General features: G+C 38.7%; 1 protein-coding gene and 1 long non-coding RNA gene across 2 annotated transcripts in view; one reads left to right on the forward strand and one right to left on the reverse strand.

The window, feature by feature from the left end:
* LOC126184550 (dnaJ homolog subfamily B member 12) overlaps nucleotides 1–18,373 on the forward strand; it is a 139,509-nt gene that overhangs the window by 95,496 nt on the left and 25,640 nt on the right. The window lies entirely within an intron of this gene.
* The window catches only part of LOC126184568 (uncharacterized), a 470,820-nt gene that overhangs the window by 88,075 nt on the left and 364,372 nt on the right, over nucleotides 1–18,373 (reverse strand). Inside the window, exon 2 of the long non-coding RNA XR_007536844.1 lies at nucleotides 601–671. This is a non-coding gene — a long non-coding RNA (uncharacterized LOC126184568). The remainder of the gene's footprint in view (nucleotides 1–600; nucleotides 672–18,373) is intronic.

Below are 18,373 nucleotides of genomic sequence, written 5' to 3' on the forward strand. Positions count from 1 at the left end.
GCACTAAATGGCATTCGAAGTTGAATTGTTTGCCCATTGGTAGTTGTTTGTAAAAACAACATATATGTGGAATACAATTTTTTTTTTTTTGTTCAGCTGCTAGTATGTCTTTAAGCTGCAGCAAAGTATTCTTCTGATGCAGAGCACAGTGGCCATTGAACAGGGCAGTGCAGTTACCACTTAAATGGACCAGTAAGACGATGTAGGTGTCGTGAGGCTGCATCAACAAATCCTTATCATACATGACTGAACTCGACAAGCCATTGTTTACATTCTATGGGAAAAATAATTTAGTGATGTACCAACAAACATGAAGGGGAATAGAAAAGTGTTGACTTCTTTGTTAAACTGAAGGTGAACATAGTATAGTGAGATTTAATGCATTCATACTGTGATCAGCCAGCTTGAATTATCTTCCTTATCATAACCAGGTAACTGTCAAGTTATATAGCATGCATGAGAGTGCGTGCGCGCGCACACACACACACACACACACACACACACACACACACACACACACACACACAGTATTTGTCAATTATTATCTAGTTAGTAAGATGAACCACTTTTGTATCTTAAGAAAAACTGGCTGTCGTGTACCTTTCAGATGAAATAAATTTAGTTTCCATTGTGCTGGGTCACTAGCTTCATCCATGACTTTAGCTGGATACCTGAAAACATACCATATAGTCACACACTAAGAAAAACTCTGAAATCATTGCACCTCATAGTTAAACATGTGTAACCTAATATACTTTTTTCTCCTCGTATACCTGTGTCATCAACTGCTTCACACACTTTTAATTTCAGGTCACCCATTACTATAGCTATGCACTTTCTAAAGCATTTCATTCATGCTCATATGGATGATCTTCAAGAGAGATATGACCATGTTTAAAATTGCCTATTCATTTAACTGTATAAACTGACAAGCATGCTCCTATAAAGCTTCAGTAAATTAGGATGAATTTCTGTTGATAAAACTGTCCAAAACAAAGAACTATATGTTGCACAGTATAATAGACGATCAACATGAACCAAACACACACAAGTGATCTACTTAAATAAAAGTGTTAAAAAATTGTCTCGCAGGCCAAATTGGCGCTTGACATATGCAACTGTGTTATGTGTTCCAGCAATACCAAAACAAAATTTGATTGATTTCAATGGTTTCTTCATATTAAAGTGAGAAACATTTTCCTTGCTCTAATGCTGTGTTCTTCCCAATCTTGATATTTGGCTGTTAAGATATGTTTAAATGGGATATTAAAAATTGCATATTGCTGACAATATAGCCTAGCAAAGCTGCCTGTCAGCATTACCACCCATACAAATTACAGACACCTGCATGGCAACATTACAAGCCACTGTTGCCCAACAATATTTGTGACAATATGTTTGCGGGCTAGAAGTTTTCCATGGGCCACACTATGGCCAAGGAGTGGACCAAAATGAGCGAGTCAGAGGTAGTGTGGCTCTCCTGCATTTGAATTCGACAAGGCAAAAGAATAAAAAGAGAAATCTGGCTTAGCAGATGCATTCTTTTTCAAGTAAGTGAACTGCTTCCGAAACTTCAACTCAGGAACTGTTGCTGAACACATACCATTTCAGGAATGCTGAAACATGATCTTGAAAATGTTATTTAAAAGCAATTCATCCAATAACTGGTAGGAACAATGCGAATATGGAGAACTATGTACCAATTAAAAGCAGACTGTTGATCACCTTCAGGCTGCCTGGTGATCCATACAGAAGCATTTAAAGTGTAGCCCTTCATCTCATAGATATGCCTCTTTGTACCAGACATTCACAATGCATTGGTGGAAGAACTCAAGAAATTGTTAAATTAATTTTAAATAACAATCACATGGTTACGTTAATATTTTATTATGGATCACCCTTGTGATATAACTATGAATTTCATAAATGCATTACATTTACAATCATAGTTGTGGGACATATAAAGTAATGTATATAAAAAGTATAAAAGTAAAAAAATAAAAATAAAAAACGAATTACTAGTAGGCGAGTTTCTGCCATGAACTTGGAAACACATGGTGTAGCTTCATAAGTGTTTAGAAGTCTTAAAACAACCTATGTAGAATAAAATCAGGTCTCACTATTGCAGATCTTCTACTATGACAGTAGCACTGAGGTTGTCCATTTTCACATTTTGGTATTTTATGTGTTATTTTCTGTATTTTATAGCTCTGGATGTAGACTTACGCTTCACGTTTATGGATTAAATGTTATCTTATTTGCTGATTTGCACATTCCTTTAAACATCAGACAAATAGCTTCTATCTCTGTAAGCATGCTGTCTGTCAAATTGAAGTGAAATAATGTTTCAGTGCTCAGATTTACGCGACGTTTGACTGCAGTGCAGTTGGTTGGAGAAAGAGGAAGCCAGGCTGAGTGTGAGAGGGAAGCATCTATAGACAAGGACAGAAATGAATATCGCATGGCAATGCAAAACGGAAAATGGAAAGATCAAATCTTCTAAGTCACACGTCACACATTTGTCAGGAGGATCAAAAAGCGATGTATCTCTTTTTGTTAAAAAACTTATTTGTATCCAAAAAATGAGAAAATAGTCAGATACCACAGAATTAGGCTTCTCTCCTCATCACTGCATTGAGAAAAATTAGAAAGTCAGTAATATATTAATAATGTTCTAGGTGCCATGCTAGGAATCTGAGTCATGTAGTTATCTTTAATGAAGTAGTGTGTGAGAGAGAGACTCCATAAATATGCTGTCAGATCATTATAAGGGGTCAAAGTGGTGCAAGTTTTGGCAGCTTGCTTTAAATATTGAGAAATATAAAATTGTGCACAAAATGGAAAAAAATGTAGTATCCTGTGGCTGTAACATCACTGAGTCACAGTTGGAATCAGCCAATTCGTACAAATACCTGGCTATAACAGCTTGTAGGGGTATGAAATGAAATAATCACACAGTCTCAGTCATGGGTAAAATAGGGGGTACACTTCAGTTTATTGATAAAATACTGTGGAAATGCAGTCAGTTGACAAAGTTGATTGTTTGCAAATCACTTATTGTATCCATCATAGGATACTGCCCAAATGAGTGGGACCTGTATCAAATAGTGCTAATTGGATATTGAACGTGTACGGAGAAAGGCAGCATGAATGTTTACGTGTTTGTTTGATCCATGGGAGAGTCACAGTGATATAAATTATCCTGAGAAAGTGCACATACAAAGTTTCAAGAAACGGCTTTGAATGATGACTCTAGGAATATACTTACGATACCATCGCTCCCGTAGGGATAGGAGGGATAAGATTAGATTCATTACAATATGCATGGGGACACTTAAACCGTCATGCTTCCTGATCTTCACATGTCAGTGGAATGGGACAACCCTCTGCCATGCACTTCACGGTGGTTTGCAAAGTATAGATCTCTATGTAGACACTAACTGCCAATAATATAGTTTTTGCTCAAAGTGCCATTAACCCTGAGACATTACATTTCTTTGTGTTATCACAATTACAGAAATACAGCAGTAATATTTTAACTGGTAGAACTGTACTAAAAAAAATCGCCTACCTTGTAAATTTTTTAGAAGGGGGGATTAAAATAAAACTCAGTGTAAAAAATCTCTCAGTATTGGCTTCTGTTTATTATACAACTCTATTCTGGGAGTGCCCATTGGAAAGTTCACTGTGGAACTCCGTGCTATTGAGGTAGAAATGGCTATATTATCAACAGCTCTTTCTGTTTTGCAACTGTTAAACAGGTTCGATCTTTTAGACAAAGTAGAGCATAGCATATGTCAGCTGTGGTCTTCCCTCTTTTGAATAAATTGACATTTTTCCATCCTTCTATTTCAAAGGAAGAATTTTTAATAGCTGCTTAGGATGGATGAGTTTGAGACCCTTTGATCAGTAGTATTTTGGGGGGGTCTTACAGTTGTGCATTGACAACAATATTTCAGCAGCATCTTTTAAGTCAAAGAAGTCAGTTGTAGGCGTTGGATTTACAAGGAGTAGGTTTATTGCTTTAGCTTTCACAACATTTTTGAGACATGCATTTTGTCTGTGCACTTCTGTAACTTTTTTATTATTTTTGGAAACCAAATTATCTCATTCCATTCCGAAGATGTTTTATTGATACAAACAAAAGCTTGTGTGCGCTCTGCTTACCACACAAACTGTGCATCAACTAAATGGAGTAGATCTTGACTCATGGCACTTAAAGTTCCAGAGGGAGTTACGGCTTGGCACAAAGGGCGTGTGTCATCTAGTAATGAGTGTTTGAAAAACACTGAAAACATGGTTTTTTTTTGGGGGGGGGGGGGGGGGAGAAGAAGGAGGCTCTCAGAACATTTGACATTTCCATACTTCAGTGGTTCTACACCTTGGTGAACTACACTGGCAGTATGCCGTCAACTGCCTGCAAAAGCCTTATCCATCAGAAATAATGGCTGGCCATACCACAGTATTCTCTTATATTGTAACCACACTGTAGCCATGTTGATGTCAACACTACTGTTGCCCCACATTGCCGTAAAATATGGCCTGTATAAAAGCACCTTTAATCTCCTTCGAGGTAGTAGAATATAGGTTAAGGATAAACAAAACTCAGTCCTATCTGACACCAGTTGTAACATACTCCTCTCATTACATTACATTTTTATTAGTGACGTTGTTTTTTGTTATATTTTGTGTTGTTATTTGTCCATACTTTCTTTGTTTCTCCCAAAACATGGAACATCATAATCCATCTTTCACTGTGGGAGATTTCTTTTAAATCCACAGATATTATTAAGGCATCCTGAATTTTCTTTTCCCTCCTCCTATTGCCAAGTGCAAAATATTGTCTACTGTTTTACTGTTACCTTTCCTGTAACTGAAGTTATTTTAACACTCTCTGTACCAGGCCTATTTTATGCACCCGTCCCTAGAAACCGGGCAATTTTACCAATATTAAAAAAATTACTGCATCAAATCTACTGTTTGGATTGTGGCAAATTTGGTACCATCTTGAAGCTGCACATTTCTACTTTAATTCTGAGTGAAAGAAACTACTTTACAATGCACAGCTTTAAGGTACAGTTATAGAAATCACTTAGATGTTTTAAGAATTTAGAAAAAGTCATACGAATAAGGGAATACAATTGTGATTTATTTTTAACCAAAATTGTGGCACTACATTACATGTTTCTGATAGTATACAGTATTACATATAAATTTCACACAGAATCATATTGTTTTTTAGTGTGGAAAATTTTAAAGCAAGGTTCCAGGCAGAGTGCAACGCCACACTGTTCACATTCGTATCGTGTCTCTTTGCGAGAAGCCTTGCCACTCTGTTTCTTGCTCCTGGAACTGCACACGTGACACACACGAGCAGCATACTTCTTAGTAGTTGCAGGTATGTGCTGCAAAAAATGTCTCTTTGTTAGCCGACCTACAGTTCCTTCATTTCTTGGAATGAATTCAAGTGTGTCGTCTTCAACAAGCTGAACTGCAAGCACTGTTATAAAGTCTGTTATTGTAATTTTCTTCCTGTGCACTGCATTGTACAGCCAAAATGCATTTGATACTCCCATAAGCAGCAAATGGAAATATAATTTTCGCCACCATTTCACAGTTCTGTGCTGGAACGGATTGTACTGCAGGCGTTGGTCTCCAATATCCACTCCAATTTTATTGAGGTTGTAATCAAGTACCTGAAGTGGTTTCAATACTACAGACCCATTTCTCTTAGTATGCGTACCAAATGTTGCTTGATGCCTTGTAGACAATGTATACACATCTCTCTTATCTTTCCACTTCATTGCCAATACATTATCTTTACGCCGAAAAGACATTTCGCCCTTTTTCAGCTTAGCAGATACTAAATCTTTAGGCAATCCTTTCCTGGATTTGTTCACAGTACCAACAGCTCCAGTGCCTTTCTCTGCCAGTTGCTGAAATAGCTCTGGACTGGAATAAAATCGATCTAAATACACAGTGTGGCCTTTGTTCAGCAAGCTGCTGTCAGACAACAATCGCAAAATAACCGCAGACGAAGAATTGTCAACAATATGCTTACCAGCATAAACTTCAAAATTTACAACATAGCCACTACTGGCTTCAGCAACAGCATATACTTTCAGTCCATACTTATGAGGCTTATTTTGCATGTAAACACGGAAACTCACACGACCTCGAAATGGGCAAATTCCTTCATCAATTGTCACTTTTTCTGAGGGACGATATGCCTGGATACATCGCTCCTTCAAATTATTATAATATGGCAAAACTTTGTAAAGTGGATGAAATCCATCTTCGCCTGGTTTTTTCTGATTTGAATTGTCAACAAGATGCAAGCATGACAGTATCTGAGTGAAACGCAAACGGCTCATGACATGGGGACAAAAGTTACAACTAAGAACAGGATTAGTGCTCCAATGGTCCGCAATTTTGGGCTTTTTCGAAACACACATGTGGAAAATAATACCCAAGAAACGCCTCATCTCACTTATAGTCACTGGCTTCCACGAACTCAAAACTGAATGGGGCTTCAGATTATTTCCTCTTCTTTTCTTCTGTATTGTCTGTGATGCATACAAATTTGTCTGTCTCTTGAGTTCATTTACGTCACTGTCAGTAAGGAACACTTTACTGCAATCCAGTACAGAACTCGACTCATCAATATCCACTAGTATCTGCCTGGGTGTCGTGTTGACAGGCAGAGGTCGGTAGGTGTCAACTGCAGTCCACTCACTGTCTTTCGGATACGGCACAGCTGCTGGATTTGAAGCAACACCTTCAACATCATTCTCGTCTTCATCTGAAGACAAACTGTCATCAATCTCGTCTTCTAAAAAGAATATCACATTATGTGTAACTACATACATCGTTTACACATGTTCAACAGATATGTGCGTACTGCACAATTACGTGGAAAATTCGGAAATACGTACCTTCAAACACACCATTGCATTCAGAATCGTCTGAATCACTCTCTACATTATCCAGAGTGTCGCTATGATTGATCAAATCCGCAATTTCTGCGTCTGATAAACCGCGCCGAAACATGATGACAAACAACTGAATGATATACAGACTGAGAACGCAAAGATAAGTTTTAACATGAATTACAGCGCTGCCGTGACATCTATGGACGCATTTTGTTAATAAACATCTGAAAAACGTATAGCGCTGGCCAAACCCGTAGAAATAACGTTGCAGTGTTTTGAATGAAATTAAATGTAGCGGCCCGTAAATTTTACGGGCTTGGTGATTTTCGCGCGATCCCAGGCCCGTAAATTTTACGGGCTTGGCGCTTAGAGTGTTAACCCAGCATATTTTTAATCTTATTCTTCTAAAAGTTATGCCTTTTATCAGTTTACAATGTTGAAATAACAGACTGACCATTTGGTAGTTTTAACATAAGCATGCTTATTTTTCTTTAATACTTTGCTTGTCTGGTAATCTGATGGGAAGTACCTCGTTTTGTAGATTTTGTTCATGCTAGATCAAGAAACAAAGCCATTTATATTTAAGAATCACACAAGCATAATGAAAAATTAGAAAATTAACCAACTTCATTGGTACTGATCCTTTGTGTGATTCCCAGATTGATAATGGCTGCACAGTATATGGATCTGCTGGTTATTGTATGTATAAAAGTACTGGCTGCACCCCATCATGACAGAATTAGACAGGTCAGATACATTTTAAAGTCCTGTTACCAGAATCAAAATTGAACCCAGGAGGAGGAGGAGGAGGAGGAGGAGATCAGTAAATTTACCTAGTGGAGAACGTGATTATCAAAGATGCTATTCTCCTGCTTCAAAATCAGTAGCTATGCAGAATGTTGCTACAAGCCTCGACATAATTGGAATCAAAGAAAATAAGTATTCTGGCATAGCAGTTATGAAATATTATTTGGAGTGATGAACAGTGGTACATTGTGCCATCTACTTGCAAGATGTCATCTTACCGCTCAGTCACGAATAAATGGGGGGTACCGAAAACGAGGTGGTGCAGTGGTTAGCACACTGGACTCGCATTCTGGCGGAAGACGTTTCAAACCCGTGTCTGGCCATCCTGATTTAGGTTTTCCGTGATTTCCCTAAATCACTTCAGGCAAATGTTGGGATAGTTCCTTTGAAAGGGCATGGCCGACTTCCATCCCCATCCTTCCCTAATCCGATGGGATCGATAACCTAGCTGTTTGGTCCTCTCCCCCTAATCAATCAACCAACCAATGGGAGGTATAGTAACTGGGAATAAAAGCTGCTGTTTCTCGAAGCTACAACAGCTTGACTGTTATATACCTTCTCTGGTTTCAGTGATGTGACAAAGTGATTTTGACTTTACTTCATGTACGGCACCATTCACTTCCTTTTCCTTTAAATTGTGCATCTCTTTATGATGCTTGCAGTAGACGTGTTAAAGCATGGCACATTTTGTTGAAGTGAATTTTAGGTTTTAACAGGAAGAAAGTTGTTCATTTAAATCAATAAATATACTCTGTTTTAATTAAAGTCATAAATGCAGTTCTTGTTGAAAAATGTGATATGCTGCAGGATGACTTGCTCTTGTGCGTGTGTGCAAAGACATCCTTTAGGTCCTTCATGGGTCTTTCTTTTCTTAATCAATTGAAATTTTTGGCAGCTTTTAACTGAAGCCCGGATGGAGCAAGGCGGACATGAAGAGCAGACTAGCACTGGCAAAAAGGGCATTCCTGCCTAAGAGAAATCTACTAATACCAAATATAAACCTTCATTTGAGGAAGAAATTTCTGAGAATGTGTGTTTGGAGCACAGCATTGTATGTGGTGAAACATGGATGATGGGAAAACCAGAACAGAAGAGAATCAAAGTATTTGAGATGTGGTGCTACAGAAGCATGTTGAAAATTAGGTGCACTCATAAAAGGAATGAGGAGGTTCTCTGCAGAATTGGCATGGAAAGGAACATGTGGAAAACACTCACAAGCAAAAGGGATAAAATGGTAGGACATCTATTTAGACATCACGGAATAACTTCCATGATACTAGAGGGACCTGTGGAGGGTAAAATCTTTAGAGGAAGACAGAGATTGGAATACACACAGCACATAATTAAGTTGCAAGTCCTACTCTGACTGAGATGAAGAGTTTGGTACAGGAGAGGAATTCGTGGCAGACCGCCATCGAACCAGTCAGAAAACTGATGATAAAAAAATTGGTCAGATTTCGGTGATGACATCTTGCCACATAGCTCTTACATTTACGAGTAAAATCTTTACGTGTGACAGTTGCAGAAAGAAGCTGCCATGTTTGGACATGCCCATTATCATGCTGTAAATGAAGTTGCCTGATTTTTTGGTGTATCAACACAGACTGTCCAATTTGTCAACGAGGAATGGTCTACCACTTGCAGCAGCGTAACACGGTACAAGAACACCGGTTGTAAATAGATCCTGACAGAGACCGGAAACTAGTGTCACATATTGTCGTGAGCATCGGTTTCAAACCCAACAGGAACTGCTACTGGCAATAAATTTAGGTCTTTCTCCACTAACTTGTGAACAAAGATTGTGATGGGAACTGCATGAAATGAAATGGACACCTGAAGGGGTATCTCACAAGATGCCTTTCTCACAATGTCACATAAAGCGTCACATTTTCAACAGACCAGCCAGCATTGAAGAAATTTGGCTGTAGCTGAATGGAACCATGCTTTGTGGTTGAATGAGTCAAGATTTTGCCTATTTTCAAATGATGAGTGCACCGACTACACAGTGACAGGTTTAATCGCTATGCATAGTGTGTATGGTTCAGGCTGTAGGTGGTTTTGTGACATTTTGGGGTCTTATTCATAACATGACTTGGGCCAGGGTGTTTATTTTAACATTTTTGGTGACAGTCGTAGCATTTCTTTTACATCAACGGGACAAATATTGTATGACCCCCCCCCCCCCCCCATCTTCCCAGATGAGAACAGTGATGCTCATAGAGCTCCAAGCATATGTTGCTCGTTTGATGAACAATGTGGCACACTATTGTAGTTCGTCTGACCTACTAAATCGCCCACTATTATTCCCATCGAAAACTGCATTTGGAAGAGCGGGTGTAATGCAGCAATCACCATTCTCTGAGTTCAATAGCTCTATGGTTCCTGATCAACAATGAGTGACTTTAGCTGAATACGGCAAATCAAGGCTGCATGTTGCCCATACTGATACCCTGACCTGCGCGCACTCAGGATCTCTCAAATATATAGCAAAGGCAATTAGCAATAGTTTTTATTTGCTCTTGAAATTTAATAATACTTTAATAATTGTTGGAACTTCTTAATTATTTACAAATTAATTTTATTTATTATTTTGTATATACTGAAGATAAGTTTTCAGCGTATGCTGAGAGGTATTAAATTAATTTATACATATTCCTGAGAGTCATTGTGTTTTAAGTACCTAAACTCTCATGTATCTGACCATACTGCGCAAATTAAAATGTGAATCTCTTGAAATTTAAAAGTATGTTTTGTCACATTGTATATGTGTTTTTGTTAGCAGTTACTAAAACACACACACACACACACACACACACACACACACACACACACACACACACACACACACACACACACTCCGAAGGCTTTGAGTTGCTCACTTGCTGGAAAGTCAGTTATAGTGTATTGGAACAACTTGGTGATGCTTGTCTTAAGATCACAATGCTATGTGGAGAGAATCATAGGATTTCTCACTCTTTATAAAAAATAGTAGATGTTTGGGGCATGTAATATGCTGCGATCATTATAGACTTCAGCACAGAGAAATCACTCTTACATTTAAATGATATTGAAGTTTTGCAAATTTGCACACATTTGCAATGTGATATGAAAAAACTGTATTAAAAAAATTGAATGTATTGTGATCCCAGTTGAGTTACTTTCCTGTTTTAAGGACTTTTAGCTTTGACAGTTGTTGAATTTATGCTTGCAGTATTTTTCTTTTGTAAATAATTCATCATATTGTTCACTAAGTAAAAAAAAAATTATCAAACTGAGTATTGTTTTTGGAAGAGTCCTCAGAAATATTGAAATGTGGGAGAGTAAAAATGATCATCCTGTTTTCAAAGCAAAATGTAGCACACATGAATGACACGAAAAAAATGATGAATCAAAGACACATTTCATGTTTGTTTTTGGTCTGAGTTTCTGGATTAGCCTACCTAATGGAAGAATAAAATTATTATTAAAGGTCATTTGTTAAAGTGTGAAGTACCTTTAATGAGAAATTCTAAATAGAAATTGTCTGCAGTTAGAGAGATGGGTAAAAGGACAAAAACCATCAGTTTTATATATGGTTTTTGAGTAAAGGAGGGAGGATGGAGAATAAGTACGAGTTTTTTAAGCAACTGTTGAAATCATACCAAGGCAGATATAAAAAAGTTTATTTTGGCACAGTTTATTCATAGCTTGGAAGTACAGTTGCTGTGTACCTCGAAGTTCGTTGTATACTTTTGCCCACATGTAGTGTAATCACTTCATTACCACTGTCTCATCAACGTAGCATGTGTGCCCATAAAGTTATTTTCTTTCTTTTATTATTACGGTGGAATCACTTGCCTTAATAGTGGGAAATGTTTTCCTTGGTGACTATAATCAAACTGACAAAATTTTCTCAAATTTGTAGTTGTATGAAATGCCCTTGAGCTTTAAGTAGCTAAAATGTATTCTTCTCTTTTCAGATAGCTGTCTTGTGCTCCTCAGTCATTCTGCTTGTATTATAGTCATCAAGATGTTTGAGAAGTAAAGATTTCATAAGTACCCACTGATGGTCAGATTTGTTGCTAGTCACCCTGTTTATATTGATGAAATATTTTGAAAGTGAAAATTGGTTTATTTCAAGTAACCTCCCTTCTCCACTCACAAATGAAAAATCAGAGATTTGAGCAATCCTTTGAACTTACTTCTGTCTTGCAATGTGTTTCTCCAGAAATTTCTGGCTACATGACCAACAAGTGATGTGTTGTAAAAGATGACCGGGTTCATTCATTCATTCATTCATTCATTCATTCATTCATTCATGCACTATTATCTGTAAGTCCCACCAAGAAGGAGAACTTACAGGGCTGTTATTTAAAGCTACTAGTAGTTGTCCAGAGTCTTTTGTAGCAGTTAGAAACTGTCTTCGTACTTCAGTCTAGAATGATATCACGAAACAGATGGACAAATGTTAAAATTGCCTGTTCTGTTTATTTTGATCCATCTTAACCTCTTCTTCCTTTCTGGTGTGAGCTCCTAATATGAAGATGAGTGTCTGTAAACTGCATGCTTTTATGAGCCATTAACAGGAATTGCTGTACTGTCATTTAAAAGATTGTTGCATTGTATTGTAAAAGATCGTAATACAGAAAGTTAATGTAACTATGAAAACGGGTCATTCCTTGTCAAGTGACACAATCTGGAAGATACTAAAAGGTCAGCCATCTTGAATTTTTATTAAATGTTCTTAGAATCTCCATGAACTTGTGCTCCAACTTGTATGGGTACTATCACCATCTTTACAAGGACCTGTTTCTCCAGAACTGCAGATGGGTGAACAACTTATGACCTACTAGAACTAGGGTCTTGAGAATTTATATGCAGAATACAGAATAACAGAAATGAAACTTCTTGGTGGGTTAAAACTGTGTACCAGACTGATGCTCGAATATGGGATCTTTTACCTTTTGCGGGCAAGTGCTCTTCTGACTGAGCTACCCAAGCACGACTTGCAACCCATCTTCACAGCTTTACTTCTGCCAGTACCTCGTCTCTTCCAAACTTTGCAGAAGCTCTCTTGTGAAACTTGCAAGACTAGCACCCCTGGAAGGAAGGATATTGCAGAGACGTGACTTAACCAGATGGAAATTTTCGCACTGCAGCAGAATGTGCATTGGTATGAAACTTGTTGGCAGGTTCAAACTGTGTACTGGATTGAGAATCAAACTTGGGACCTTTGCATTTCAGATGCCATTAGTGGTGCTGGTAGCTCAGTTGGTTGAGAACTTGCCCATGAAAGGCAAAGGTCCCGAGTTAAATATAAATGGGGGTCAGAAAATTATGCTGAAAAATTTATCATAAGGAATTTAAAAAATAGTTACTGAATAAAAAGCACTGGAAACGTGATCATTTAAAAGTGCATTGTCTAGCCGTGTATTAGAAAATTAATAAATTATGAACTTTCCTGCATCTGTATTTATCAGCCTTTGAAATAACCAAAAATATCTTTTTGGCATCATATATCCTAAAATTGACCTCTGATTTTAAAGTAGTTAAGGTGCAAAGGTAACATTATAAAGGGACCACAGCTTGGTATCCGTACTGTTACTTTCGAAGCCTAACTACTGGTATCTAATGGGTTCACAGTCTAGTTCCTGAAATTTTTTTCTGGTATTTGTAACAGTTACTAATGGCAAATTCTATTGTCACCCATGTCAGTGTTGCTCTTGGAGATCAAAGTATTGTAATAACATGTTGTTCTAGAATCCAGCAAACATCTCTTTAGCAGGCCAGTTGATGTTTGAACAGCTCCATGAAGTCACATAAAATTTATTAGTGCATCTTTGACCTCATTAGAAACATGCTGAGAATTTCCGATCTGTAACATCCAGTTTGTAAGTTGCTTTGGCATGCTGGTCAAAGTTAGCTACAAAGTATACATAATCATTTGATATCCTATTAATCTGAAGTATTGTTTCTTGATGCACAAAACAGTGTTGATTTCTTGCATCAGAAACTGTAAATCCATTTTCAAAGAACTTTTCATGACTGAACTTTTTCTTTTTCAATATCTTTTTTGATAAAAATAAATTCAATACCACATATACATTTTCCTTGCAATAATCAAATAAATCACTGTGTTGGAGCTAGGTTTTCTGTTGGGCCATAAAGACTAGCTTCCGCCACTAAAAGTTTAACAGTACTTCCAATTCTATCACAGAGTGATGTGTTGTGGTTCGTTAAAAAAAAATTCTGCACTGATTTTAAAGTTCCTTTGATGATAGATAGCAAAGAGTGAGAGTATTCTTCAAAATATTTGTGTTGGACCACAGAAACACCACTGAAATATTGAAGATGCTCCATTTCTGTGATGGAGCACAGCAGCAGCTTCATGGTGCATGCAATAGCAGGTTATGAAATAGCTGATACTTTTTAATCCTTCATTGAGTCCTTGTAGTAAAAGACAAATGGGTGCAGTGTCTCTTGGTTATTTACTTGGTGAAATCCTGGAACTGCATCTTGAACAATTAGAATAGGTTTCAGCAAAGTCTACCAATATAATCAACTCGCTCAGCTTGAGATCTTTAGTCACTTGCTAGTGCTTGCTATGAGGCTTAACAATATAGTGCAGGTTAGAGAGATTGAAAATTTGGTATTAGTTCTTCAGTAGATTCTTCCAGTGTTTAAAGTGTGTCTGCTTCAGTGTAAATCCATTGTTTAAATTGAATTGTATCTTCAGGGTCAATATTTAAAATTTAGATGCATCATACAGAAAATTTTTCAGTCTCTCTTTGCCTGAAAATTATTACAGCAATGAAGCGTACAATCTTTTGATTCCAAACTACAATTTTTCTAAGCCACACCAAGTTATTATCTTCTTTCACTAGGCTGTCTGTCTACACTTGATTAACATTCTGATGTATTGTACACGCAGAAAACGAGTGTAAACCTGCTACATCTGCAGGCGAACACAAATTTGGACATAGTTCACAAAACATAAGTAACAAACATTTCTTTCAAATTGCTCAGTAGCAAGTACTTTTGCTTCTGAACTTTTTAGTCGTCTATTCGGATGGAAACAATCTATTTTGCTTGGACAAATTCGACTAGATCTTTATTGTAAAAAAAAAAAATATATAACATTGTTGCCATAGGTTTTGTAGAAGCTTCTTTCCATGTTTGCTTTTTGATAGGCCGTTATTCCTTTTCCCATATTCAGCTCCTTTATTTCTTTCACCATTCTTTCTGAAACAGAAAATTCTTCCGTATTCTGTTTAATGGGTTACATTTGTGGAATTAAGATCAAAATGATTTTTTCCCTTGATAATTGTATATTTTCAGCTTCTCATTTCTTTGACTACTTGACTGCAGTCCGAGCAGTTCAGACATTTTGTGACTGTAGGCTTTCCCAGCGTAAACTGTTGATGAAGGTTTCTCGGGTCTCCAGCCGGGTGGTAGCATTGATATATCACGACGTTTCAGGAAGTCTCATTCTACCCATCTTCTGGCAAAGATGGGTTGTATGACACTCCCCGAAACGTTGCGATGTATCAACCCTACCACCCGGCTGGAGACCCAAGAAACCTTCAACAACAGTTCAGACATTGTTTAATTGGTGTAGATTGCTCCAGATCACAAAGATCATGTCCACCAACTGTTGCAATTTACTTAATAGCTGTGTCTTCAAACTGATGCATCTTTCGCTTTGCATAGCCTCTCTCTCTCTCTCTCTCTCTCTCTCTCTCTCTCTTTTGAACTATTAGTTGAAGTTTCAACAGTGACATTCCAACAGCTTAGAAGCTTGTATGCAGAGATCATTGTCTGCATCTAAGTGAGATGGAATTAAACTACGTAGAATTTCGAGCAAAAACATCTTTTCTGCACTAAACTTTGCCAGTTTTTGGGCTGAGTGAATATCAAACTTTGTCATGCATTTTAAGTGACCAGCCATTTCCAAATCAGTTACATGCAGATATTTTTGTATTTTACACTTCGTTTTGCCAAAAGGGCTACATCATAATCTTCATAAAAATTAATACCTGTAAAAGGACCTCATGTAAGCAAGAATCATCCAAGCATAAACTACTTTGATTGAGCAAAGACAGATTCCTCTCCAGCTTTTAATCCTTTACTGACTTTTTACGCAACTAAATGTTCAGACACTGTGACCAAATTGGTACTGAAACAGAGGATGACAGACTAAAGGCCGAAATACTTTCTTTTTCCAAAGCTGTTTTACAGCGGAAGACTGCATTGTATTTCCTTATCTAGATTGTCCACAGATAACAAATTGGTAGATATCGAAATAGATAACAGAGGGATAGAAAAACAATTAAAATTGCTCAAAAGAGGAAAGGCCGCTGGACCTGATGGAATACCAGTTCGATTTTACACAGAGTATGCGAAGGAACTTGCCCCCTTCTTGCTGCAGTGTACCGTAGGTCTCTAAAAGAGCGTAGCGTTCCAAAGGATTGGAGAAGGGCACAGGTGATCCCCATTTTCAGGAAGGGATGTCAAACAGATGTGCAGAACTAAAGACCTGCATCTCTAATGTCGATCAGTTGTAGAATTTTGGAACATGTATTATGTTAGAGTATAATGACTTTTCTGGAGACTAGAAATCTACTCTGTAGGAATCAGCATGGGTTTCGAAAAAGACAATTGTTTGAAACCCAGCTCACGCTATTCGTCCACAAGACTCAGAGCGCCATAGACAGAGGTTCCCAGGTAGATGATTTCTGCAAGTCGTTTGATACAGTTCCCCACAGCCGTTTAATGGACTATCAGACCAATTGTTGTGATTGGATTGAAGAGTTCCTAGATAACAGAATGCAGCATGTCATTCTCAGTGGAGAGAAGTCTTCCGAAGTAAGAGTAATTTCAGGTGTGCCACAGGAGAGTGTCATAGGACCGTTGCTATACAAAAAAAAAAAAAAAGATGATGATGATGATGATGATGATGATGATGATGAGACTTACCAAACAAAAACGCTTGCAGGTCGATACACAAACAAACATACACACAAAATTCAAGCTTTCACAACAAACGGTTGCTTCGTCAGGAAAGAGGGAAGGAGAGGGAAAGACGAAAGGATGTGGGTTTTAAGGGAGAGGGTAAGGAGTCATTCCAATCCCGGGAGCAGAAAGACTTACCTTAGGGGAAAAAAAAGGACAGGTATACACTCGCGCACACACACACATATCCATCCGCATATACACAGACACAAGCAGACATTTGTAAAGGCAAAGAGTTTGGGCAGAGATGTCAGTCGAGGCGGAAGTACAGAGGCAAAGATGTTGTTGAAAGACAGGTGAGGTATGAGCGGCGGCAAATTGAAATTAGAAATTAGCGGAGATCGAGGCCTGGCGGATAGCGAGAAGAGAGGATATGCTGAAGGGCAAGTTCCCATCTCCGGAGTTCTGACAGGTTGGTGTTAGTGGGAAGTATCCAGATAACCCGGACGGTGTAACACTGTGCCAAGATGTGCTGGCCGTGCACCAAGGCATGTTTAGCCACAGGGTGATCCTCATTACCAACAAACACTGTCTGCCTGTGTCCATTCATGCGAATGGACAGTTCGTTGCTGGTCATTCCCACATAGAAAGCGTCACAGTGTAGGCAGGTCAGTTGGTAAATCACGTGGGTGCTATCACACGTGGCTCTGCCTTTGATCGTGTACACCTTCCGGGTTACAGGGCTGGAGTAGGTGGTGGTGGGAGGGTGCATGGGACAGGTTTTACACCGGGGGTGGTTACAAGGGTAGGAGCCAGAGGGTAGGGAAGGTGGTTTGGGGATTTCATAGGGATGAACTAAGAGGTTACGAAGGTTAGGTGGACGGCGGAAAGACACTCTAGGTGGAGTGGGGAGGATTTCATGAAGGATGGATCTCATTTCAGGGCAGGATTTGAGGAAGTCGTATCCCTGCTGGAGAGCCACATTCAGAATCTGATCCAGTCCCGGAAAGTATCCTGTCACAAGTGGGGCACTTTTGGGGTTCTTCTGTGGAAGGTTCCGGGTTTGAGGAGATGAGGAAGTGGCTCTGGTTATTTGCTTCTGTACCAGGTCGGGAGGGTAGTTACGGGATGCAAAAGCTGTTTTCAGGTTGTTAGTGTAATGGTTCAAGGATTCCGGACTGGAGCAGATTCGTTTGCCACGAAGTCTTAGGCTGTAGGGAAGGGACCGTTTGATGTGGAATGGGTGGCAGCTGTCATAATGGAGGTACTGTTGTTTGTTGGTGGGTTTGATGTGGACGGACGTGTGAAGCCTGGCCATTGGACAGGTGGAGGTCAACGTCAAGGAAAGTGGCATGGGATTTAGAGTAGGACCAGGTGAATCTGATGGAACCAAAGGTGTTGGGGTTGGAGAGGAAATTCTGGAGTTGTTCTTCACTGTGAGTCCAGATCATGAAAATGTCATCAATAAATCTGTACCAAACTTTGGGTTGGCAGGCCTGGGTAACCAAGAAGGCTTCCTCTAAGCGACCCATGAATAGGTTGACGTACGAGGGGGCCATCCTGGTACCCATGGCTGTTCCCTTTAATTGTTGGTGTGTCTGGCCTTCGAAAGTGAAGAAGTTGTGGTTCAGGATGAAGCTGGCTAAGGTAATGAGGAAAGAGGTTTTAGGTAGGGTGGCAGGTGATCGGCGTGAAAGGAAGTG

This window comes from Schistocerca cancellata, chromosome 1 (genome assembly GCF_023864275.1).
Source record: "Schistocerca cancellata isolate TAMUIC-IGC-003103 chromosome 1, iqSchCanc2.1, whole genome shotgun sequence".
Taxonomy (NCBI): Eukaryota; Metazoa; Arthropoda; class Insecta; order Orthoptera; family Acrididae; genus Schistocerca; species Schistocerca cancellata.